This window comes from Xenopus laevis, chromosome 4L (genome assembly GCF_017654675.1).
Source record: "Xenopus laevis strain J_2021 chromosome 4L, Xenopus_laevis_v10.1, whole genome shotgun sequence".
NCBI lineage: Eukaryota > Metazoa > Chordata > Amphibia > Anura > Pipidae > Xenopus > Xenopus laevis.
Window position 1 is genome coordinate 80,221,519 of NC_054377.1, and position 23,522 is coordinate 80,245,040.

At 38.1% G+C, this 23,522-nt stretch overlaps 1 protein-coding gene across 1 annotated transcript in view; it reads left to right on the plus strand.

The window, feature by feature from the left end:
• The first annotated feature begins 8,652 nt into the window (after positions 1-8,652).
• The window catches only part of kank4.L (KN motif and ankyrin repeat domains 4 L homeolog), a 78,862-nt gene continuing 63,992 nt past the window's right edge, over positions 8,653-23,522 (plus strand). Inside the window, exon 1 of the mRNA XM_018258256.2 lies at positions 8,653-8,809. The gene's annotated coding sequence lies outside the window, so the exon portion shown is untranslated. The remainder of the gene's footprint in view (positions 8,810-23,522) is intronic.

Genomic DNA, 23,522 nt, shown 5'->3' on the forward strand with positions numbered 1-23,522 from the left:
GGCAGCTGGGAAATTGACAATATGTCTAGCCTCATGTCAAATTTCAAAATTGAATATAAAAAAATCTGTTTGCTCTTTTGAGAAATGGATTTCAGTGCAGAATTCTGCTGGAGCAGCACTATTAACTGATTCATTTTGAAAAAAATGTTTTTTCCCATGACAGTATCCCTTTAAGTTTTGAACTTTTTTTTTCTTTTAAAGACCCAAAAGACAAACGAGTGTCTGAATACACAGTACATTTGTCTGCACCTGAATAAACATATGTACTGTACATCATTTTAAAAACTATGGTCTTCAAATATAACCAAATGCCCTACATTATTTTGCCCACTTTAATTTTTTTTAACTGGGACCTCATAGAAACTTTTTTACATAGAAGATTCTCCGCTCCCTAAGTGCCTAACTTTTCATCTGAGAGATACCTTCAGCAGCTGCCCTGATATAGAATAAGTGCGATCCATTCTCACTAACTGACAAGCCAGCCACCCTACATGTGCTATAGTATAGATTGTGATACACGAATAATAAATTATTTAGATATATATGATTATAAAACCAGGGAAAGAGCTTATCTAAAGATCAATAGAGATGCACAAGTATGGGATCTGTTATTGGGAAAACTCTCAGTTACAGAATGCCTGTCTCCCATAGACTCCATTTTATCAAAAAAATCAGAATTTTTAAAAATGATTACTTTTTTCTCTGCAATAATACAACAGAATCTTGTACTTGATCCAAACTAATATTTATATTAATACTGTAATTAATCCTTATTGGAAACAAAACCAGCCTATTGGGTTTATTTCATGTTTGCATGATTTTCTAGAAGGCAAAGTTCAGTTTACTAAGTATCAACTGATTATCTATCAGTTTACCAAGTATCAACTAACATTACCTATCTTTTCAGTCAATTTCTGTACCAATATAATGTATGCTCCAGTTGCACGTGTGTAGAAGGATCCTCTGTTTTATCCTCCAAAGTTGGAGCACAAAATCAGGTTTGTGCAACAATATGCCACACTCATAAGTACCAATAGGTCCTATACAAAAAAAATAATGGATTCAGATAATGAATGAATAGGTTATTAATCCTTGGAGTTCAATTCCACACTATCGTCATATTATGTTAAGCACTTAACCATACAATCAATTAGCAACTTGTTTGATTAGAAAAGCTGTTCCATAACTATTTTAAGATCTTCCTTATTTTGTTCATGAATCATAAAATGACATTTGGTCATATGGCTATATTCCATGCTAAACATGAGTAATAATGTAAGGCAAGGCTCATCTACATATTCTTTATCTAAGAAGTTAATACACTGATCCCCTAAAAGGAGTAATATATCAGCACTTGATGGCCATATGTTAAAAGCCCCAGGCTGTCAGCTTTTTGTCCCTAAGGGTTAGGCCACACTGGGCGTTTTGGGGAGATTTGGTCACCTAGTGACTAATCGCGTCGTCTTTGCCGCGACCAATCTCCCCAAATGCCTTCCCTGACACTGCGCCGGCTAAAATGAAAAAAAAAACACCGGCGCTAATCACATGCAGCGATGCCTCACGAGGAAACTTCGGGCGACTTCGGTAAATGAATCGCTGCGTGTGATTAGCGCCGGCGTTTTTAAATTTTTTCATAATATGACGCCAAATCTCCCCAAAACGCCCAGTGTGGCCTTACCCTTAAAGTGAAGTGGTTTAAAGGAGAACTAAAGCTTAACTAAAGAAGTAGGGTAGAAATGTTGTACATTATGTTTTGGGCTTCTGTACCAGCTCAAAGCAATTACAGCCCTTTAGCAGGGAAGATCTGTGTCTCCAAAGATGCCTCAGTAGCTCCCCATCTTCTTTTCTGTTGATTCACTGCACATGCTCTGTGCTGCTGTCCATTATCTAGTATATCGATTGACTCAAAATATACAGTAGGCATAGAATATAAATGTCACAATATGAGGCTGATTAGTAATTAATACAGCTAAATATTATATGCAGCACAAAAACCAGTGCAACGAATATCGGTATTTAACAATCAGCCCTGTAGCATCAGATTATATTACAGACAAACCTCATTTTCTGCTCGATATTTTACGAAGACCCCTAAACTTAGCTTCTCAATAGCTGCTCAGAGCCCATTGAGTATGTGAGTGTTGCAAACACTTTCCAAGATAGTGACCCCCTGTCACAAGTTTGAAGTCCTGGATCATTGCTGCTATTGAGAAGCTGAAACTTTAGGCTGGTGCAACAAGTTCAGTATATAACATCTGGCATTTTTAACCATATTCCTTTTTAGGGTTTAGTTCTCCTTTAACCACAAGCACTTGTATCTTAACCTGCAAGTGGGCATTTCAGTAATGTTCGTGTAGGCATAAGCAGCCAGAAGTTGTGCATCGTAAGCCTGTGTCCCTATTGTGTAATTAGGGTTGTCACGTTTTCTGGAAGAAAAACTGTTATCATGCTTACTTCAATATCATTGGCATCAAGTATCCTGTTTTCCTACTAGTAGACAGCGCCATGGTCTTAAATGGTGTAATAAATAATGATTGGCTGCATCAAATTACAGAAAAATGGATCATACACTACTTTATAGAAGTTGACCTTCATTTTTTGGCAGACTGACAGAAATTTTCTTGTAGCATTTCCCTGTATTTGTACCATACAGTCTTCCTTCTGTTTTAACAAGAAGTTCAGCTCTGCTGATGCTACAACAAGCACTGTTTAAAGGGTAATGACAGATTTGCACCATACGTCTGCTTTTAATCAGCAGGGACTTCCTAGGCATCTTGGTAACAAGGAAGAATTATACTAAAGAACCTATTTCAGTCTAATAAATTGAAAATAGGTTCATAAGTTCATATTTCAGCAGGACAGTGGTCCCAAATACAAGGTTAAAGAAACATTGGATTAGCTCAGGAACAATAAGTTCAGTGTCCTACAATGACCCATTCAAACATTCGATGTCAATCCAATTAAGCATCTGTGGAACTATTTAAAAACTAAAGAATGGGCCAAAATCAGTCCCAAACAGTGTGGAAATCTTGTTCATAATACACCCCAAAATACTTAAACTGTTTTTGCAGAATAATAGTGCGCTAAAAAATATGACTGTGTGAATGGAATACTTGCACTAAAATTTTAGCAAACTTTTTTTTTGTCAAAGTTGTAATTTCTACTCCTTGCCTTCCACATCTGCTGTTTCTTTGCACTTTGTAGAGACAAAGGGGTAGATTCACTAAAGGACAAAGTGGCTAACGCTAGCGACATCCGCAGGGACATCGCCAATTCACTAACATGTGCAGATGACAATTTGCTAACGAAAGAGACCATCGATAGCGTTTGTTCGCACTCTATTGCCAGGCGACTTTTTGCTCAGGCGAATGGTCGTTGCTTCACAAATTTTACTGAACGTTACTTCGCCAGAGTTGACTTTGCCACCTCAGACCAGGCGAACTGCTAAAATGAAACTACATCTTCCTCAATCTTATGTCACTTACATCATATCCTGTCTGCCAAAATGCATTAAACTTAACTTTTTTGGGTTAACATTTTTCCTCAGACATTTGAGGGGCATGGAACATTCATTTTAGGTTGGGCTCGTGTCTAGGGCATTATAGGATTCCTTCTGTCTTTATCATGGCCGGATTTACATAGCGGGTGCCCCTAGGCCTGCTGTACTTTGTTGTCCCAGTCCCCTCCCCTTTTGCAATGGGGATTGGTGCACGGGAAATGATCGCATCTCCTGCGTATCCCCAGTGTTTCTGAACCAATGTGGGTATGGTTGGGCAGCATGCCGTCCCCTAAAATCCTGCCGCCCTAGGCCTTGGTGGCCTTTCCACAAATCAGGGCCTGTTTTTTTTTTTTTAAGGTACCTTGGACATTTGTAATAAAAAGTGGCCACTTAAATCATTTGCGCCATCTCTAATAAAGATGTCCATACGAATTTAATGTATCTGCCCTATTCACTATTCAATTGACCTAAGCGTAAGTTCATTAGCAACTTTTCGCTTGGCATAAACGAACGCTAGCGAAAAGTCGTCAGCGTTCAGCGCCCAGGACGGAACTTCGCATTTTAGTGAATTAGCGTAGTGGTAACAAATTTAAGCCTGTCGAAGTGGTGCAGAAAGCATTGTACACAAATATTTACCAGTATTACATGCTGACAGGGACTTCAAAGAAGTCCTTGAATCTGGAGTAAGAATTGTGGCAAGGAGGGCTCCAACATTAGGCTCAACACTGTACCCGAATTTTTATGTGAATGAAACTAATTCTACCACATGGTTATGGAGCGTGGGAATGTACAAGTGTGGATCAGTGAGATGTGTTACATGTTCAGCAATACAAGTATCTACTCAGTTTGAATGTAGCATAACGCATGAAATGTATCAAATTAAGGACTATATAAATTGTAACACAAAGTCAGTTGTCTATTTACTTGCATGTACAATGTGTTCTAAACAGTATGTAGGGTGCACAATAAGGCGAAGAAGGATAGAATCAGGGAGCACCAGAATCATGTAAAATCAGGGAACACATCTTCACCAGTAGCAAGACACTTTAAAGAATGTAGCGATGTGAAATCACTGACAGTACAGGGTATTGAGCGAGTGACTTTGGGCCCTAGAGGAGGGGATTTACAAGCGAAATTATTGAGAGCTGAAGTTAGATGGATTTTTAAATTATGTACCAGACAACCTCAGGGACTAAATTCAGTATTCGACATGAGCTGTTAATTCTAAAATATTTAATGGTTAATCTGCCGAAGTGTATTTCTTAACAGAATTCTTTATCAAGTATGATTTAGCAACATTGTGTGGAGGAATTTATGCATACCAGGAATTGTATTTGAAAATAGATTAACTGGATACTTAGTATATGTATTGGATACTCTTGTTTCCTGCACACAAGATGCTACAAAATTATGCACAAGAGTTTGTTACCTCCAAAATAAAAAATACAATTAATTTTAACATTTTAATATCAATTGACTTATAAACAAAAAATTTCACAAAATCTATAACAAACAAATGTTCAATGTCCGGAGTGCGCTGTCACAAACACTGACTACTGGCGAAGTGGGCGTAGCGGTCACTGGCGTCAATTCACCCTTTAGTGAATCTGCCCCAAAGAGAGAGAGAGATAGACAGATAGACAGAAGGATGGACAGAGACAGGCAGATGGACAGATAGATGTTAGATATATGATAGATAGATAGATAGATAGATAGATAGATAGATAGATAGATAGATAGATAGATAGATAGATAAGATTCCTAGACAATACAGTTTGAAGTACAATCTTGAGTATATTGGGTAGATTGGTGGGCATAGGATATGAAGAGCCACAGGCAGTGGCATTAGGACAGAAGATGACAGCTAAGCAATGGTGGTAGTAGAATGCCTGGAACTGGCCCTGGGAGAATGGTTAGAATATGTAAGGGTGTACATTGAGGCTGTGTGGTACACAATGTTTATGATGTGTATACATGTATGCAGGCCCGGACTGGCAATCTGTGGGTTCTGGCAAATGCCAGAAGGGCTGCTGTATGGTTCCATAGAAAGTTACCATAGAGTGGTCTGGTTGGGGGCTGTTTGGGCTGGTAGGGGGCTTTCTGCGTACTTGGAATGGCAGGGCCTATTATGACTCCCAGTCCAGGCCTGCATGTATGCATTTATTATATAGCACCACAATTGTATGCAGTGCTTTACCAGGTGTGAACACAAACAAGAGTATAGTTACAGTATATTAAGTTATACAGTAAAAATAGAAAAATCTATTCTCAACTGAAAACTTTCAATACACAGTTGGGATGGGGTCCCTGTTCCAAAGAGGTTACAATATATTAGGAAAGGAAACAAGCAGAAACAAAAAAGATACATATTAAGATATACAGTAAAATAGAAACATCTTTTCTTAAGAACTTAGAGCTTTTCATACACAGTTGTCTTGAGGTCCCTGTTCCAAAGAGCTTACAAGCGCAACCCAGCTGTTTTGGTGAACTGTATGGTCACTAGCTTGTCCTGAGCTGAGGGAGGGAATATATGGGGTGATGAGAGCTGATATATAGAGAACAGTAGAGGCCATAGGACAGACCCTTGAGGCACCCCAATAGAGAAATCAACAGGTGGAGAGGTATTATCAGAAACTGTTACACTGAAGGTGCGATAACATTTTACAGCATGGAGTATTGCATAACAACATTATGTAAAAAGAGTGGCTAGTGTGCAAGAAAAAAAATAATTTGAAAGGCAAGAATGTTGGAAATGTTACATAGTAGTTGAAGTTGAAAAAAAAAAGTTTAGGGTGAGTGGGATAGAATGATTACACTGTGTAGGATTAAGCATAGTTGTTGTGAGCATATGTTCTAGAATGGAGAATGACTGAAAAAGGTTCATAATTTGTACATAAGCAAAAACACATGCTATATTACCTCTGAAATTCCATCCCTGAATATTTCTGTCTGTTCTGTCTGAGGCTCTCGTTTAGTCCCCTCACAGCTCAGAGCCTTCCTTGCAAAGCATTGGTATAGCATCTGAATAAATATTTGTACAGCATAGGAAAGTGCAAGAACACTGAAAGTGTATTATATATGGTGAAAAGGCTTCTTATATAAAAAATTATTGTAGAATTATCATTCTTTATTTACTGTTTATAGTGTCAATTTATTTTGCAGATCTTTACAGATATTTTGCACCATTCGCATCATTCCCTGCCCCATAGGTCCCTATCACATTCACATGCTATAGATATTTTTTATCAGGAACCAATTAACCTTCCTATAAGTTTTTGCATTGTGGGAGTATGGCAAGCTTTAGGACATACAAAATCAAGTATTTTTAAAGCAGATGAGGGCCAGCTTACTTTTTAATTACTTTTTAATACTGTGCTGCCATCTTTTGTCACTTTCCCTGGCATTACTATTGCCACCAGGCATGTGTACAGAATTGTACAGTTCCTTTTTTTTTAAAGAAGAGTAGAGCAGGCACAAGGTAGCAGCTTTCAGATTAGAATAACTGGGTGGTGCCTAAATAAATGGCACCCCAAGTGATTTTACCTTTACTTCTCCATTGAAGCATTAAAATAATCTTTGAGACTGGTGGTGCCTAATGGCGACATCCCATAGCTGCATTAAAGCACTGCGTATCTTGACAGCGCTATATAAATAAATGATGATGGTGATGATGATTATAGCAGCTAATTCATATGTGTTTGATGTAAAGTAGGAGTTAAAGGGATTCTGCCATGATTTTTATGATGTCGTTTTTTTTATGTCGTTTTTATTTCTAAATTACACTGTTTACACTGCAAATAATTCACTCTACAATATAGAATTTAATTCCTGAACCATCAAGTTGTAATATTGGTGTGTAGGCAGCCGTCTTAGGTCATTTTGCCTGGTCATGTGCTTTCAGAAAGAGTCAGCACTTTAGGATGGAACTGCTTTCTGGCAGGATGTTGTTTTTCCTTCTCAATGTAACTGAATGTGTCTCAGTGGGACATGGGTTTTTACTATTGGGTGCTGTTCTTAGATCTACCAGGCAGCTGTTATCTTGTGTTAGGGATCTGCTATCTGTTTACCTTCCCATTGTTCTGTTGTTAGGCTGCTGGGGGGGGGTGATATCACTCTAACTTGCAATACAACATTAAAGAGTGATTGAAGTTTATCAGAGCACAAGTGAAATGACTGGGGGCAGCTGGGAAACTGACAATATGTCTAACCCCATGTCAGATTTCAAAATCGAATTTAAAAAAATCTGTTTGTTCTTTTGAAAAATGGATTTCAGTGCAGAATTCTGTTGGAGCAGCACTATTAACTTCTGCATTTTGAAAAAAAAACTTTTTTTCCCCATGACAGTATCCCTTTCAAGAAACTAAAACTGTTATTATAAAGGTATGGGATCAGTTATCTGGAAACCTTATATCCAGAAAGCTCTGAATTATGTAAAGGCTGTCTCAAATAGACTCAATTTTATCCAAATAATCCAATTTTTTAAAAATGATTTCCTTTTTCTCTGCAATAATAAAACAGTAGCTTGTACTTGATCCAAACTATGGCATAGTTAATCCTTATTGGAAGCAAAACCTATTGGGTTTATTTGACATCTGCGTGATTTTTCCAGTAGATTTAAGGTATGAAAATAAAAATGACAGAAAAATCCGTTATACGGAAAACCCCAGGTCCCGAGCATTCTGGATAACAGGTCCCATACTTCTACTTGCTTTCCTTGAACTTTATGATGGGTTGATTTTGTTTTTATGTATGATATAGATCTCAGTTTTACTTTGATGCTCGCATCCTTAAAATCCAAGATTTAAAGTACAACATGTGTGTCTCGTATGTAGGAATGTGTGATACATACAGTATATCACACATAAGAAGTACAGCCTGCTGACATGCTTACACTGTATCTTCCAAGAATGCTCCGGCTCCTGGTGTTCAGAGGAGCTGTGATGTAACTAAGCCAAGATGTTATTAAATCTTACTTGCTCACATCAAAGACAGTAAAATGAAGATTAATATTTCATAAGGTCGAAGGGGAGGAAGACCTTTCCTTTTTTTTAAACTTGTGATTGTGTGCTCCAAGCAACATTCAGCCTAATAAAACTGTGATTTTTTTTTTAAGGAAGGAGAACAGAGGCAGCAGAAAAACACAAGTTCTGCAGAAGGCAAAAGCCTCTCATACTCCTTAAGAAAGTCAGTGTCAGCATCTGGCTGATCAAGTAAGAATGTAGGACCATCCCACTCCCAGGCACTCAGGCACACAGCTCCATGTACATTCTGCAAGCTTCCAACAGCCAGGCAGCCTCATACAGCTCAAAGGTAAGATGAACTAATTCATTTGCAGATTTCTGCGCAAGCTTTTCCTTTACTGAGGCAGCAATAAGATCATTTTATTGTTCATTCATTGCTGGATGCCCTTCTCCACAGCTTCAGGGCAGATTATCCTCCTTATCTGATCACCCTGTGCCTAGTCTACGTGTTATCACTCTTATTTCCTTTCCCACTCACCATAAACAGTAATACAGGGGCTGGGAAGGAGGATGGAATATAGAATGTACTAGCAGAAAATTGTATCTGTTCCATGTTTAAGAAGAAGAAAAACAATGTCATTTTTTTTTTGCCTTGTGTCTGTGGATATTGGTCTGTTTTTAGCGGTTTGATCAGAAATGTTTAAAATATAAAGACCCCTTTCTGGGCCCCCTAATAAGAAACATCTGATTGTGAGGGATCCTTTCTGATGAATTTTAGGGAAGCAGAGAGAGTTTTTCTATTAAAATAAGTTATGTATTAAAGGGAGAGTATTTTCTCCTGTGATATGTTTGTATTAATCTCTCCAGAAGGCATTCCTTGGCACAGAAGGGGGTAAATGAGCAATTTCAACTGTAACAGGCAGGGATAGCGGAAGGCAGTGCTGTAACAGGGGAAGTATGAAGTGTGCTGAACTGGCTTTCTTAACAAAGAGGAAACTTTGGATTTATATTGTGGGCTGTGGGGATTGTTTTACATTAATTCTTGCGCACGCCTGCTTCAGCTCCCACACTCTTCTTCTCTCTTCTCTCACTTTTTGTCATCAGCCTTTCTCTTTCTTCATTGTTGTTGGGGATATTATGCAAAATTGTGGTTTTTTTTAAATGCATACTTTATTTTCAAATCTGAATGGATCTGACGTTTTGAGATAGACTAAAAATACACATACTGTATTCCTATTTATTTTCACTTACTGAGTGACGAAGAACTAATGGAAAGAACTTGATTCTATATACAATATATATATATAAATATATAAATATACATACACACACACACAAATATATATATAAATATACAATATATATGTTTTGTTTTATTTGTAACTGTTGGGATATAAAATATCTGAGTTCCATGCAATGTTTTACAATAGGCCAGGAGAATCTTAAAGGGGTTGTTCACCTTCAAATTAACGTTTAGTATGATGTAGAGAGTCATATTCTGAGCCAAATTGCAATTGTTTTTCAGTTTTTATTATTTATGGTTTTTGAGTTATTTAGCTTTTTATTCAGCAGCACTCTAGTTTGCAATTTCCGTGATCTGGTTGCTAGGGTACAAATTACCCTAGCAACTATGCACTGATTTGATATGAGGGTCTGGAATATGAATAGGACTGAATAGAAAGAGGGATGGGCACATTTTTTCGCCTTGTTTCGCCGTGGAAATGATGCCCATAGACTTGTAAGGCTTATTTTTGTCTACAATAAACAGTGACCCCAATTGAAAGCTGGAAAGACTCAGAAGAAGGAAAATAATTAAAAACTATAAAAAATAAAAAAAATGAAGGCCATTTGATCGGTTGCTTAGAATGTGCCATTCTATAACATACTGAAAGTTAACTTAAAGGTGAAACACACTTTTAATATTCTGTAAAAGCTGAAGCCTACAATTCAAATGAAAACTGTTTTTCAAGTTTATATATGCTCTTCTTGAGTATTTTGGAAGCTCCATTACAGAATTACACCTCGTTATTGTTCTGTACACTCATAGTTATATATATTACTTGAGTGTATTTCACATACATTAAAGTGGTGGCTCACACTTTCAAGTTAACTTTTACTATATTATAGAATCATCAATTCTAAGCAACTATTCAGTTGGCCTTTCTTATTTATTTTGTATCATTTTTGAATTAATTGCCATCTTCTTCTGACTCTTTCCAGCTTTCAAATAGGGGTCATTGACCCCACCTAAAAAACAAATGCTCCATAAGGCTACACATTTATTGTTATTGCTACTTTTTATTATTCATCTTTCTATTCAGGCCTCTCCTATTCATATTCCAGTCTCTTTTTCATATCAATGTATGGGTGCAATGGTAATTTGGACCTTATCAACCAGATTTTTGAAATTGCAAAATGGAGAGCTGAAAAAGCTAAATAACTCAAAACCCACAAACAATACAACATGAAAATCAATTGCAGATTATCTCAGAATATCACTCTCTATATCAACCTAAAAATTAACTCAAAGGTGAACAACCCCTTTAAGGTAAAAATCTATTTGGAGATTTGTATTACCCCAGTTCGAAGAATTTATATCAATGTACTTGTTCCTCCAAATAGGGGAAACTAATATAGTAATGGGGGGACCTATCAATTGTGTCCAATTTAATTCTCTATGAAAGAGCACCAGCCTCCCCAAATAAATGTTACTCCCATCAGAAACACTTTCTGGGTGCAGGAAACAACATTGACACTGGCATGACAAAACAGGCTTTTGCCTGGAGCTACTGAGCCACAAATCTAAGCAACTTTTAAATTGATCTTCATTATTTATTTGTTACAGTTTTTGAATTATTTGCCTTGTTCTTATGACTCTTTCCAGCTTTCAAATGGGGGTCAATGACCCCATTTAAAAACAAATGCTCTGTTAGGGCTAGTCCACACGGGGAGATAGCGACGCGTTTGCGGTCGCGGCGACAAAGCGCCGCGACAGTCGCCGCGACCGGCGCAGGCGACAGTTTTGTATGGGCGCCTATGTAAAAACGCCTGTGCTAACCACACGAGGCGATGCGCTTTTCAACAGTCGCCTGAAAATGCCTCGCCAGGCTTTTTCAGGCGACTGTTGAAAAGCGCATCACCTCGTGTGGTTAGCACAGGCGTTTTTACATAGGCGCCCATACAAAACTGTCGCCTGCGCCGGTCGCGGCGACTGTCGCGGCGCTTTGTCGCCGCGACCGCAAACGCGTCGCTATCTCCCCGTGTGGACTAGCCCTTAGGCTACAAATATATTGCTATTGCTACTTTTTATTACTCATCCTTCTATACAGACCCTCTCCTATTCATATTCCAGTCTCTTATGCGAGTCAATGCAAGGTTCCTAGGGTAATTAGGACCCTAGAAACCAGATTGCTGAATTTCCAAACTGGAGAGCTGCTGCTTAAAAAACGAAATAACTCAAGAACCACAAATAATAAAACACGAAAACCAATTGCAAATTGTCTCAGAATATCCCTTCCTACATCATACTTATAGTTAACTTTACTTAATTTAGAGGTCCGAACGTGCCATTTATAATAGGGGTCCCCGGCCGCCGAATTTGACGCAGCGTGTGCGAATTTGACGCCCCCACGTTCAAATTGAACGATTTGGACGCCAACCCCCCCACCCCCCTCCCGACATTTCACACAAAATGTAGATTATAATGCATAATGTACCCCCTACTGAAATTTATAAAGATATTAGAAGTCACCTTGGAATTATGTGACCTGTATAAAAAAAAAATACCAAAAAACTAACTGCAAATTATCTTAAAAAATCTCTGAGAAAAGCAAATCTGATTTCCCTGTTCAGGCAACTTTTCCTTTTCCACTGAGTAGATGAAATAAAGAGATTGTGCATTGTTTATTTTTGCTCTGAGGAAGTCTCTTATTTAGTGGAGTCATAAATTAAAGGCAGACCAAAGGATAAATGCAAGGTAAATGAAAGGCTAAATCAGTAAAAATAGCCTGCATTTTAAATAAACATTCTCAGAGGATTTGTGTTTTTTATTTTCAGTTTCCATTACCATACATTTTTTATTAAAGGTCATAAGAATACTTTGTGCAATAATATTGTTAGATAATAAAGTTGATTAAAATCTACTAAAAACAATCCCTTTGTCCAGCTTGTGTTATGCTTGAGTCTGAATGCGAGGAGACGTGCAAATATTGTATTTTTGCAAATCATTGGTTTAAATTCTTGCTTCTATATTGTGCAGTATATCTTTATTTACATATTAGCTGAATATATGATCCTGAGCTTTTGGCAGTAGAGTAGGGAATGGGCACAGACTGCTATGTATTGGTGAATGGATGGATAGATGGACAGATGCAGTAGATGGTATCGCTGTGTTTGAAATCATTCTGACAGCAATAATCTTGGTCACGCTTCGTCAGATTTGTAACTACTGTACCTTGAGGAAAGGGGAAACATATTTTGGTAAATAACTAGGAATGTGGCTTTTATACAAGTGAGCAACAAATGGAGGATGAAACCAACATGTTGCAAAGTCGATCGAAATTTAACTTCGGCAACTTTAATATGGGCAGATTTATCAAGGGTCAAATAAAAATTTGGATTCTCAAATTTTTTTTTTTTTGGTCAAAACTGTCAAATTCGACTAGGGAGTTTTTGGGTCGCTTTTTAAAAATTCTATTTCATTAATGAATTTCGATTGGTCGAATTCTGAATTTATAGGAATTTAGGGGAGTTTTTAAAAACTCACATGAATTTGAAATTTGACCTTTGATAAATGTGCCTCCCTGAGTATGTTGGTTTTACTACAGAAGCAGAGATTAATCAATGTTGATTAATCTCCTTGTTGACTATTGCCCTTGCTTCTAATCTCCTGGCACTTGTACAGAGTGGGTCCCATGGGGGGGCCCTGGATGCAATCACACCCCCTGCACCCCTAGTAAGTTACACCAGCATTGATACTGTTTCTAATGATTAACTTTTGTCTGAACTGTACGACATGCATTTGGGTGGTTGTCCCTGTTATGTGTTGTTTAAAGCTAGGACTGACCATGTCCACAGTGCCACATCTCCTTCCATGTGCAGAAAAAATCCTGACTTTGCAAATCTTTTTATAATAAACCAGACCGGCCTTCATCAGCTGCTGTTCTAAGGAGGTATCAATTTCAGTACTGGACACCAAAACTGCACTGGATATTTATGTTGCAGCTTTTCATTGCTAAGACATTAATTCTTTACTACGTATAATACCCAGTGTCTTGCTTCTGCTGTTATTGTTTGCGACAGCAAAAGTACAGCAAGGTATTTGCTTACGGAAACTCAGGTTCCACAGGAAAACCCACCTGATTATCTCATAAGACAATGATTCTTGGAGTGTTTGTTCCAATATTGCATACGTGTGACTAGAGACAAATGAGTGGCACCAACAAACCCACTACCCTTCCTTAAACCAGTTTATTACTGCAGTACCCCATGTTCTAACCTTGTATTATGCCTTTTTTTTTTATTGAATTTGTGACTGACAACTACACCAGCAACTGTAGGAGGGCGTTATTTAACTTTTTAACCAGGCTCCTTTATTCAGTCGGCAAATAGAAAGAAAGAAAAAATAGTTTTTTTTTTTGCAGAAATTAAATGCAGACCATTTCTTGTTTAATTGCAAATATCCCAGCCATCAGAATAAACAAAAAGGAAGCTATTTCCAAAGAGCCAGGTGATTACCTACTTCCACCTCAAGTACAGCATGCACAGTGCACCACTAAACACTCAGCATTTTGAACATGTATATTTACATGCAACAACATTGTTCTCATACAGCTTGCACACTAAAGGATGCTTACTATGGGAAGTATCAACAGGCATCTTCAGAGGACTGCCACAGCTCTACACTAGAGATAAGTGCCATAGGCCTTAAAGAGGTTGTTCACCTTCAAACAACTAGTTGTTTTCCGATAGATCACCAGAAATAACAACTTTTTCCAATTACTTTCTATTTTCTATGTTAAAATGTTTTTCTAATATTGAAGTGTAAAGTATCATTTTTCATCTTCTAAAGCAGCTCTGGGAGGGGGGGGTCACCGACCCTGTAAACTGTTTTAAATTGATACATTTAGTTGATATATTTCTTATCTTTGTCCCTGCTGAGCTGAATTCCTGAGTATCATTAGGCAGCTGTTAGAATTGATACAATAGTTGCTAAGGGCTCTTACTCACTGGCGTTCTGACCTGCGCTCCCCTGCGCTCCGTTTTTTGGCGTTCAGCCGCAGGGGAGCGCAGGAATAGACGCATGTCATTATTTCAAATGGGGCTGTACTCACTTAGGCGCGTGTAGGCGCCGAACGCAGGTTGAGATGCAACATGCTGCATTTTTCCTGCGTTCGGCGCCTACACGCGCCTGAGTGAGTGCTCCCCTGCGGCTGAACGCCAAAAAACGGAACGCAGGGGAGCGCAGGTCAGAACGCCAGTGAGTAAGAGCCCTAATACTCCAGAGATGCTGCTGAGAAATGCATCAACTAAATGTTGCAAAATTGTAACAGTTTAGAGTCTGCACCTGAATTACTGAGCTGCCAGACTCAAGCACCAGACATATGAACATTCAACTTTAAAGTAAGATTTTGGAAAAACATTAAAAAATAAATAATGGAAAGTAATTGAAAAAGTCTTCATTTCTGAGGAACAATCTGAAATGAACTAAGGGAAGAGACACACGTTCAGATTTGGGGAGATTAGTCGCCCGGCGACAAATTGCGACTAATCTCCCTGAACTGCCTCCCCACCGGCTAAAATCTAAATTGCTGGCGGAATGGCACTCGGAACGCTTTGTTTTCAGAAGTTGCCTCACAAGGAAACTTCGGGCGACTTCAGAAATGAAGCACTCCGAGTGTCATCCCACCGCCAATTTACATTGTAGCCGATGGGAAGGCAGGGGAGGCAGTTCAGGGAGATTAGTCGCCCCAAAGAAGAGGAGATTTGTCGCTAGGCGACTAAACTCCCTGAATCTGACCGTGTGTGTCTGCCCTTAATGTGAGTTTAGTTTTCAGTAACCTCATAGAGCAGTCCAGAGTTAATGAATAGACAGAACTGCTCTCTGATAAGAAATGCAGTTTCACAATTGCAGTGGTTAAGCAACATAAGGTTTCTGGCATGCTATGATAAATAATTGGTTTAGGAGAACACTCTTCATATCACCAGACTATTTTATGTGGCATTGCAGTATGATAGATACATATGAATTATTTATATGCTGTATAGGGTCAATCACAATTCATAAAATCTCTCTTATTGTAGTACTTATTATAGTTTACAACCATGGTCAGCCGTCATAATGTCTCTGAATAGACCTGCCTGAAAATGTGCTAAAAAATGTTCCTGCAGTTGTAGCCTAATGTGGATGAGAATTTTTGCTTAGAAACAACGGTCTGTTTTCCCTTTAGTTGCGGTTTAGGGTTTAGGAAGCATACTTTGTTTTATATACACAGCAGGCACTAGTTCAGAGCTCAGAAGATGCTATTCATTGCACTTCCTTATCTACAGATACACATAACAAATAAACTTGAATTTACTCTTGGACTGTAAAGTAAACTCCTCAGCTTCCTCCTTCTGGCAACACACTTCCAAGTTTAGGTTATTTTGATGACTGAAGCCTTTTACATACAACAAATTATTAGTTAGGTTTGTCTTCTCAGGGATGCCATCAGAATTTCTGGGGCCACAGACAACTAACGGAGGAATGTAATTAAAGTCGCAAAGCGCAAAACAATTTGCACAGATAAGACTAAAAAGCCACATCTCTCAATATAATATTGTTCCTTAAACTGTTATTGCATTGCGAATTGTAATTGCGCACTCTTAAGAAGTGCTTGAAGGTGTCGTAATCTTTTGGAGCAAACATAGCGACTTTTTCAGTAAGAAGTTTTATTACATTGACTGCGCATTGTCGCAAACTGTAAGAATCGCCAACGGTCATCCACTGTCGGAAGTGGTCGCTAAACAGTTTCCGGGTTCGCAAAAGCTATATTAAATTCGTGCAAAGTAAAATTTGTTCGCACAAAGGCATAACTTTTCGCATTGCGAATAGTTTTTGCGTTAGCGACATATTACATTCCCCCCTAAATGTCATCAGAGCAACCGACACTTTGTAAGCCTTCAGATATTACCTTGCCTGTCTGGGGACCAGTAGGTTTCTGGGGGCCCTGCTAGGAAAGAACAGATCCTATCATTTCTATTAAACATACAGAAGTCCATTCTAGAGTACACAGACCTGTGCTTAGGTTGCTAAGTTTTGGAAAGGGTGCAAAGTGCAAAAATAGTGGTTTGTGTAAATGACCACTGGAGTAACTATAGAGGAAGCAGACCCCGTGGGCGCAGGGGGGCCCTTGGAAAAGGAGGGCCCAGACTGCAGGGTCTGTTTCCTCTATAGCATTGAAATCCCCCTCCACGCCGTTTTCTTTTTCTTTAAATAGACAAGCTCGGACCATATCGAGCATGCAATAGTCCCTGTGCATGTAGGAGTGCTGGATATTGAATATCTTTCTGGGGGGGGGCAGCGCACAGTTGTTATATCCCTGTAAATGACCCCTAAAATCTGTGTTTTATCAGTGTGCAGCTTCCTACGATACCTCAAAATATCCCAATACCTCACTGCCCCCAAAGGTGCATCACTGAGTCCCTAGTATCACCAAAATACAGAACCAATGGACAGAATTGCATTTGCAATATAAGCTGATAAACTGTATCTAACACACCATAAATACCGTTATTGTGTTATCACCAACATTCAGAAGAAATACCAGTAAATTCCAGTAAATGTCAGGAGAGACATAAGGGGCTTGTGTTTGGAAAAGGATGTGGGCGTAATTGTAAATGACTGATGTCAAAACAGGGCTCAGTGTAATGCTCTAGTAGAGAGGCCTGGCAGGTTTTTTTGCATACATTAAAAGGAATTTAGATGAACAGAATTCAAATGTGGTCTTGTCTCTGCACATTCTTAGCAATCCTTGTTTTAATATGGAATATATTTTTGAAAACACATTTATAAAAGGGAAAAGTATGTGCTGGTAAAGATTTGTGGAATTGTGGCAAATTGTAGTTGACTGCAAAGGATCCAGATAAAAGCATAGACAATATATATAATATATAAATGAATGGCAGAATTAGATTCTTTGCAGATTTATTTTGTTATTTACTCACCATGCAACAAATAAGGGAGTTAATTCATACATAACGTATTATTATAATTATCATTAACAGTTGCTGACCCAAACATCTTCTTTCCCATTTACAGTGACATGCAAACTATTGGTACTGTGATTATACATATACATGTGTAGGGATGTGAAACAGTTAATGTTTTTCTTTTTGACAGGATTTGAAAAAAGGTTGACTTACGGCCAATGGAAGGGAAGTATTATTCAATTAATTCTTGGATATTATGGGATGCCCTGTTCTCCAGTTGATAAAAGGGGTGGGATCACTATTTGCTTGGCTCTTGGGGCTCTGCTTGAGTGGGAGTGCTGAAGGTTCAGGGGCTGAAATATGCCTCATCTTTTGGATTAAGACTTGATACCAGGACCTGTGAACATAGTACATGGCACATGAGTGTAGGGCAGACAGGAATAGTAAACAAGGGGATCTGAGAGCCCCAACTTGGTAGAAAATATGGGGTTATTATTCTTCAAGCAATGCTTGCCTAGTGCACATGGAAAGGGACACAGGATATCCTTCTACTCCTGGAGTGTCTCTGCATCTAGCAAGGTTGAATGAGAATCTATCCTTTGATGTGTTCTACATCATTCAAGAGCCTTTGGAGTATGTTTTTTGCATTGTTGTCTCAGCTGCATAAAGACTTTAAGGGTCCGGCCACACAAGCAGATTCGGGGAGATTAGTTGTCCCAGCGACAAATCTCCTCTTCTTTGGGGGGACAATCTCTCCAAACTGCCTTCCCCCTGCCCTCCGCCGGCTTGTGTGGCCAGACCCTTATAGCACAACTGCAACATCATTCCTCCACCCATCTGTGTGCAAGGATGTAACACCTCACCTGACTGGGTTAAGGGTAGGTGGAGGTTACTACACAAAATTTCCGAGCACAGAGTACAGAGTACCTTAATGTAGCCAGAGTCTTGAGCAGTAAGGAGTGCGCTTTTACGCCCCTTAGTGCTCTCGCATGTGGGTCCAGGGTGAAAGTAAATGACTTATGAGTGTTTAACAATATAAAAAATTCAATTGTATGTAAATGTATCTATGTATGTAATCACTTATATGGCCACAGATGTTGATACCATGGTAATACATGATACATATGAGAGGGTAAATACCAAAAGCCTTTTTTTGTTGTTGTTGTTGTTTAATATTGCAACAATATTAATCATTTTGCCTGTAAATTGTACCAGCAGTGTATTATTCAAGCTGTGCCGTAGAAACTCTGCTGGTCAGTGTCTCAGTCATGGAGAATATATGCTTGATCAGAGCTACAGTATTTGCTCAGTGCCTATGTTCTTCTCTGGACTCCCATTTCTGTTAATGCAATTTCCTTGCCACCAAATACCTGCCGTATTTTCTTGCAGATTACATTTCATTTGAAAGATGTTCTATCAATTTGCGGTGTCCTTGTGTTATATCTATATTGCAAGCTCTGTGGGTCAGTTTCAGTTCTGACAGACTGTGTGCTACTCTCTGTACCCAGAAAGTACTCTTAGCCAGTTTAATGTATATTATTTGGCCTATTTCGCAAATAAAATACACGTTGTGTATGCACTTGTATGTATTTACTATAATATAAATCCATCACTAAATTATCAAATATAGTAGCAGATTGTTCTTTAATTTTAACATGGAAATGTCTCAGTATAGCATAAATGGCATGGACTGAGAAATGCTTCTTTCAGTTATAGTTAAGTATTTATGTCTGCATGATCATTAATAACATGGGCCAGTGTTTTATTGAAGTCTACAGAAGAAGCTTATATTTAACCTGGCAGAGTAAGCGGTCCCTCATGCTCATCAATACATATTACTGAGCTGCCCTGACCACTAAAGAATTGTATATGTCTCTGCCTTTGGTTCATTCAAGAATGGGTTAATGCCTTACTGAAGTTCTGAGGCAATACTATAGCATGAGGCATGTGAATAATTTTGTTTTAAATTTTTTTTACCATATTTAACAAAGAGGAGAACTTTGTGGCTCCTTAAGCCCACCATACTCTAACTGCTGCTTCCTCTGTTTGGTAACTTTCCAAGTCCCACATCACAAAGGCCTTGTTCCAGTATCTTGGAATTGTTGACTCAGCACAGTTAAAGCAGTGGATGGTGTAGTATAGTTGGGCACATGGGCTGATTAGCCTGTGTACACTCAGTTTTTAAACAGAGAGAGGAAAGCTCTAATTTATGGATGTTATAAATAAATACATCTATCAGGGGAGAATAACAAAAAATCTGCTCACAATATAGTTCATACTGTCCCGTTGATACTTGATGCTGGCCTTGTTTCCAGTTTACGTCTTGTCACAATGTCCTGAAATGTTCATGTTTAAAGTCAACAGCTAAGAAATACATGTTTAATATTCCGATTCTTTCAGCTTCCAACTTCATCCCATCTGCTCAGAACCCAGGCCCAGCCAGATTACAATGTTTCCCCGATAGAAAATCAGAAAGCCAAATGTAGAGAGGAATAGGCATTAGCCATCCTGTCTACACTATCCCTGCAGGAGGTGAATTAGCCCTATTGGCTACCTATTTTGTTTGGAAGAGCTACCCAAATGGCTCCTATTCTTAAAGGAGACCTGACACGCAGACATAAAAAGCTGTATAATAAAAGTTATTTTCAAATTAAATAAAAAAGAAGACCAAATTCTTTTTTTATTATAACATTCATACCGGTTATAAAAGGTACTTAAAATCTTAGCTGTCAATCATATATTGCCTGCCCCACATCTATTTAGTCCCCTACTCTGGCAAAAAAAAAAAAACCTTAGATATTTCATGAGAGTAACTGTTTACAAGATTACCCTCCTTTTTGAGGCATAAAATTCCAGTATAATCACTATATAATCTAAGGTTCAGCTCTGTGTTCGTGAGACCTGGTTCACTTCTTTTGCACCTATAAGTGATAAAACTAATATAGGCAAGTGATTGCTACTCTTTTACTTCCTATCCTTTAAGAACTCCTACAACGCTGCTGTAAATGACATAAAGTATATGGGGCATTGTCTTTAAAAGGGTGTGGAGTATTAAAGGGTACATTGTCATATGTTTATGCTGCACTTGTTCATCTCCTTTAATCTGCATCTTAGCTGTGACTGCAGCTCCATCTATCCTATTTAATCTAATCCTATGCAATCAGCTGGCTGCAATACAAACAAAAGTTTGTATATGAATTTTTTCCCCAAGACAAATAGCACAGAGGAGGGTGTGTAAAGGCCATGTTGTATTGCCTAATACATTCTGGGACAAAAACAACTGTAACTGCTTTCATTTTACAGTATGTTGTGAGAAATACCAATCCAGGGGTTTGTTTTGGGAAACAAGAAATTGCAGGATCCAGAGCCAAAGGGAGTGAATTAAAAGTATTTAGTGAAGGAACGGCTCAGCTGGCAACAACACAGGGCAACAAAGCAGCAAACGCCTTATGACCTAAAGGAAGTTACTTTGTTTATTTGAATATGGCCTTAAAGGTACATCACCATATACTGTCATTTGGGTGAATAATAGAAGTACGATTCTGCAATGGGTAATGGTGAAATACATATTTGGAGAAGACAAGAATATCACTAATGAAGAATAGTCATGTAGTGTGGTCTGTACTAGATGTGATGTTTGGAGGTCAAATATCCTGGTGATGACTTGAGACAGAAACCTATACTCTATAGTCATTTTTCTAGTTTTTATCTGCAAATTGGCAATTATGCAACTATTTCAGTGATGATAAAAAAGTTCATACCATGATAATGTTGAGAATAGTGAGAATAGTGTATATAATACCAAAACATTCTTCTTTCTTTGATTTGAGGCTTGAATGTATAAAAATGGCTGAGCGAGGGTATATCACATGGGGAGGCAACGTATCAAAATTCTAATTTGTAAATTTTTTAAGTTTTTATACGTCGAAAAAACTCAGAAAACTTGGATGGCATTTTAGATGACAATTTATTTGCACCTTATAAATTTAGAAAATGTGCATTTCGGTATATGTACTATGAGTTCATGAGTTTGTATAGAAAATCTTTAAGGGGCAGATTTATCAAGGGTTGAATTGCGAAATTAAAAATACTTCGAAATTCGACATCGAATTGGAATACTTTGACTTCGAATATCGAAGTCGAAGTTTTTTTCATCGAATTCGGGTATCCTGCGGTCGAATAAAACCATTCGATCGAACAATTAAATCCTTCAATCGATCGAATGATTTTACTTCGACTTCCAAAAACGAAGAATAACGCTCTAAAAGGTTCCCATAGGCTAACATAGCACTTCGTCAGGTTTAATTTGGCAAAGTATTGAAATCAAAGTTTTTTTAAAGAGACAGTACTTTGATTATCAAATGGTCGAATATTCAAACGATTTTACTTCTAATCGAATTCGAAGTCAAAGTCGTAGTATCCTATTCGATGGTTGAAGTATCCAAAAAATTACTTTGAATTTTGAATTTTTTTACTTAGAAAATTCCCTCGAATTCACTTCGACCCTTGATAAAGCTGCCCTTAAATTTTGTTCAGCTGAAGGAGAAACACCCAATAACCTCATTTGGCATTTGGTATCTCTTTGTATCTCTTTGCACAAAATACAAGTATATTATATATGGCGTTTTAGAGGAATAAGAAGGGAATGTAGAATTATGTACCATTTTGTGACCAATGACAAGTAATAAACTCTTCATCTTCACAGTCTCTCCTTTAAAGTGTCAAAAACCCTGCTGAGTAATATATCTATTTACTTGTGTTTATAAAAACTCTAAACACTTTGTTAGTGATTCTGCACATTCTGTATAGTATTTTCGCTCTGAATTTATTTTTCATAGACGTCTACAACTGAAATGTTATAATGGAACCATGCCGGTCTTGTTAGACAAATCTGACCTTCTAGGGGCACTGCTCATACATACAGTATGTTTGCCTCACCCAATACAATTCTCTCATCAGTCTCATCAGGCCCAGCTTGTGTCATTCAGATAATGTCCATGCCATTAATTAATGTAATGCAAGGGCTGGAATGGGGATGCAATTAAGGAGCAGAACAGAATTTCCACCCAAATTTTTGAAGGAGCCGAGTTCACTTACAAACTACAGACACCCAATAAAAATGGATGATGGCTCCTAATTCTACGAAATATCTCAGGACAATGCAGCACAGAACGTACTAAATTAATATACACACATTTCATTCAAATGGAAGCCACAGGGTATCCAAATGCTCTGAATATGCGGCTCTGTATGTTTAGAATATCATTTTGTGTTGCACAGTTCAAGAACCTTTAACCAACAGTCTCTTATATTTACAAAAAACCCTGTATCTTAGCACATTTTAATAAATAACATTCAGCATCTTTGCTTTCAAATTTCTACATTTGTGGGAAAGGCTGATTTATCGGTTTCTTGTCAAGCACAGTAAAGAGAACTATTATGAGAATATCTGCGAGATGTTTATCTTTCTGAAAAATCCTGCTTCGCTTTTACTGCCTGTATATATTTACATTTTCATTTGGGAGAATAAGCACTAGGCAGACACTCAGTTTCTACTGCAAAGGAATTCTGGAGGATTCCTATCTAGGAATTTTCCTAATTTAGGACAAAATGATCTACTGAGCTCAATTAATTTGATAGACCAGTTCAAACAATTGAATCCAATCCACGAGGAGTGAGCTATCTTCCTTTCTTTCCTTTCTCCTAATAAAAGGTGGTACACACTTTGGGCCTGTGCCCATCTATTATAGAATATTTAAGTTTACATCGTAAGTCCAAATCTTGAGGGCTTTGTCATCTCAGAGCCTCTCTAAAATAACAACTGGTCTGAGCTGTTAAAGTAACAGTAGCACGGAAAAATCAAAGCATTTCAA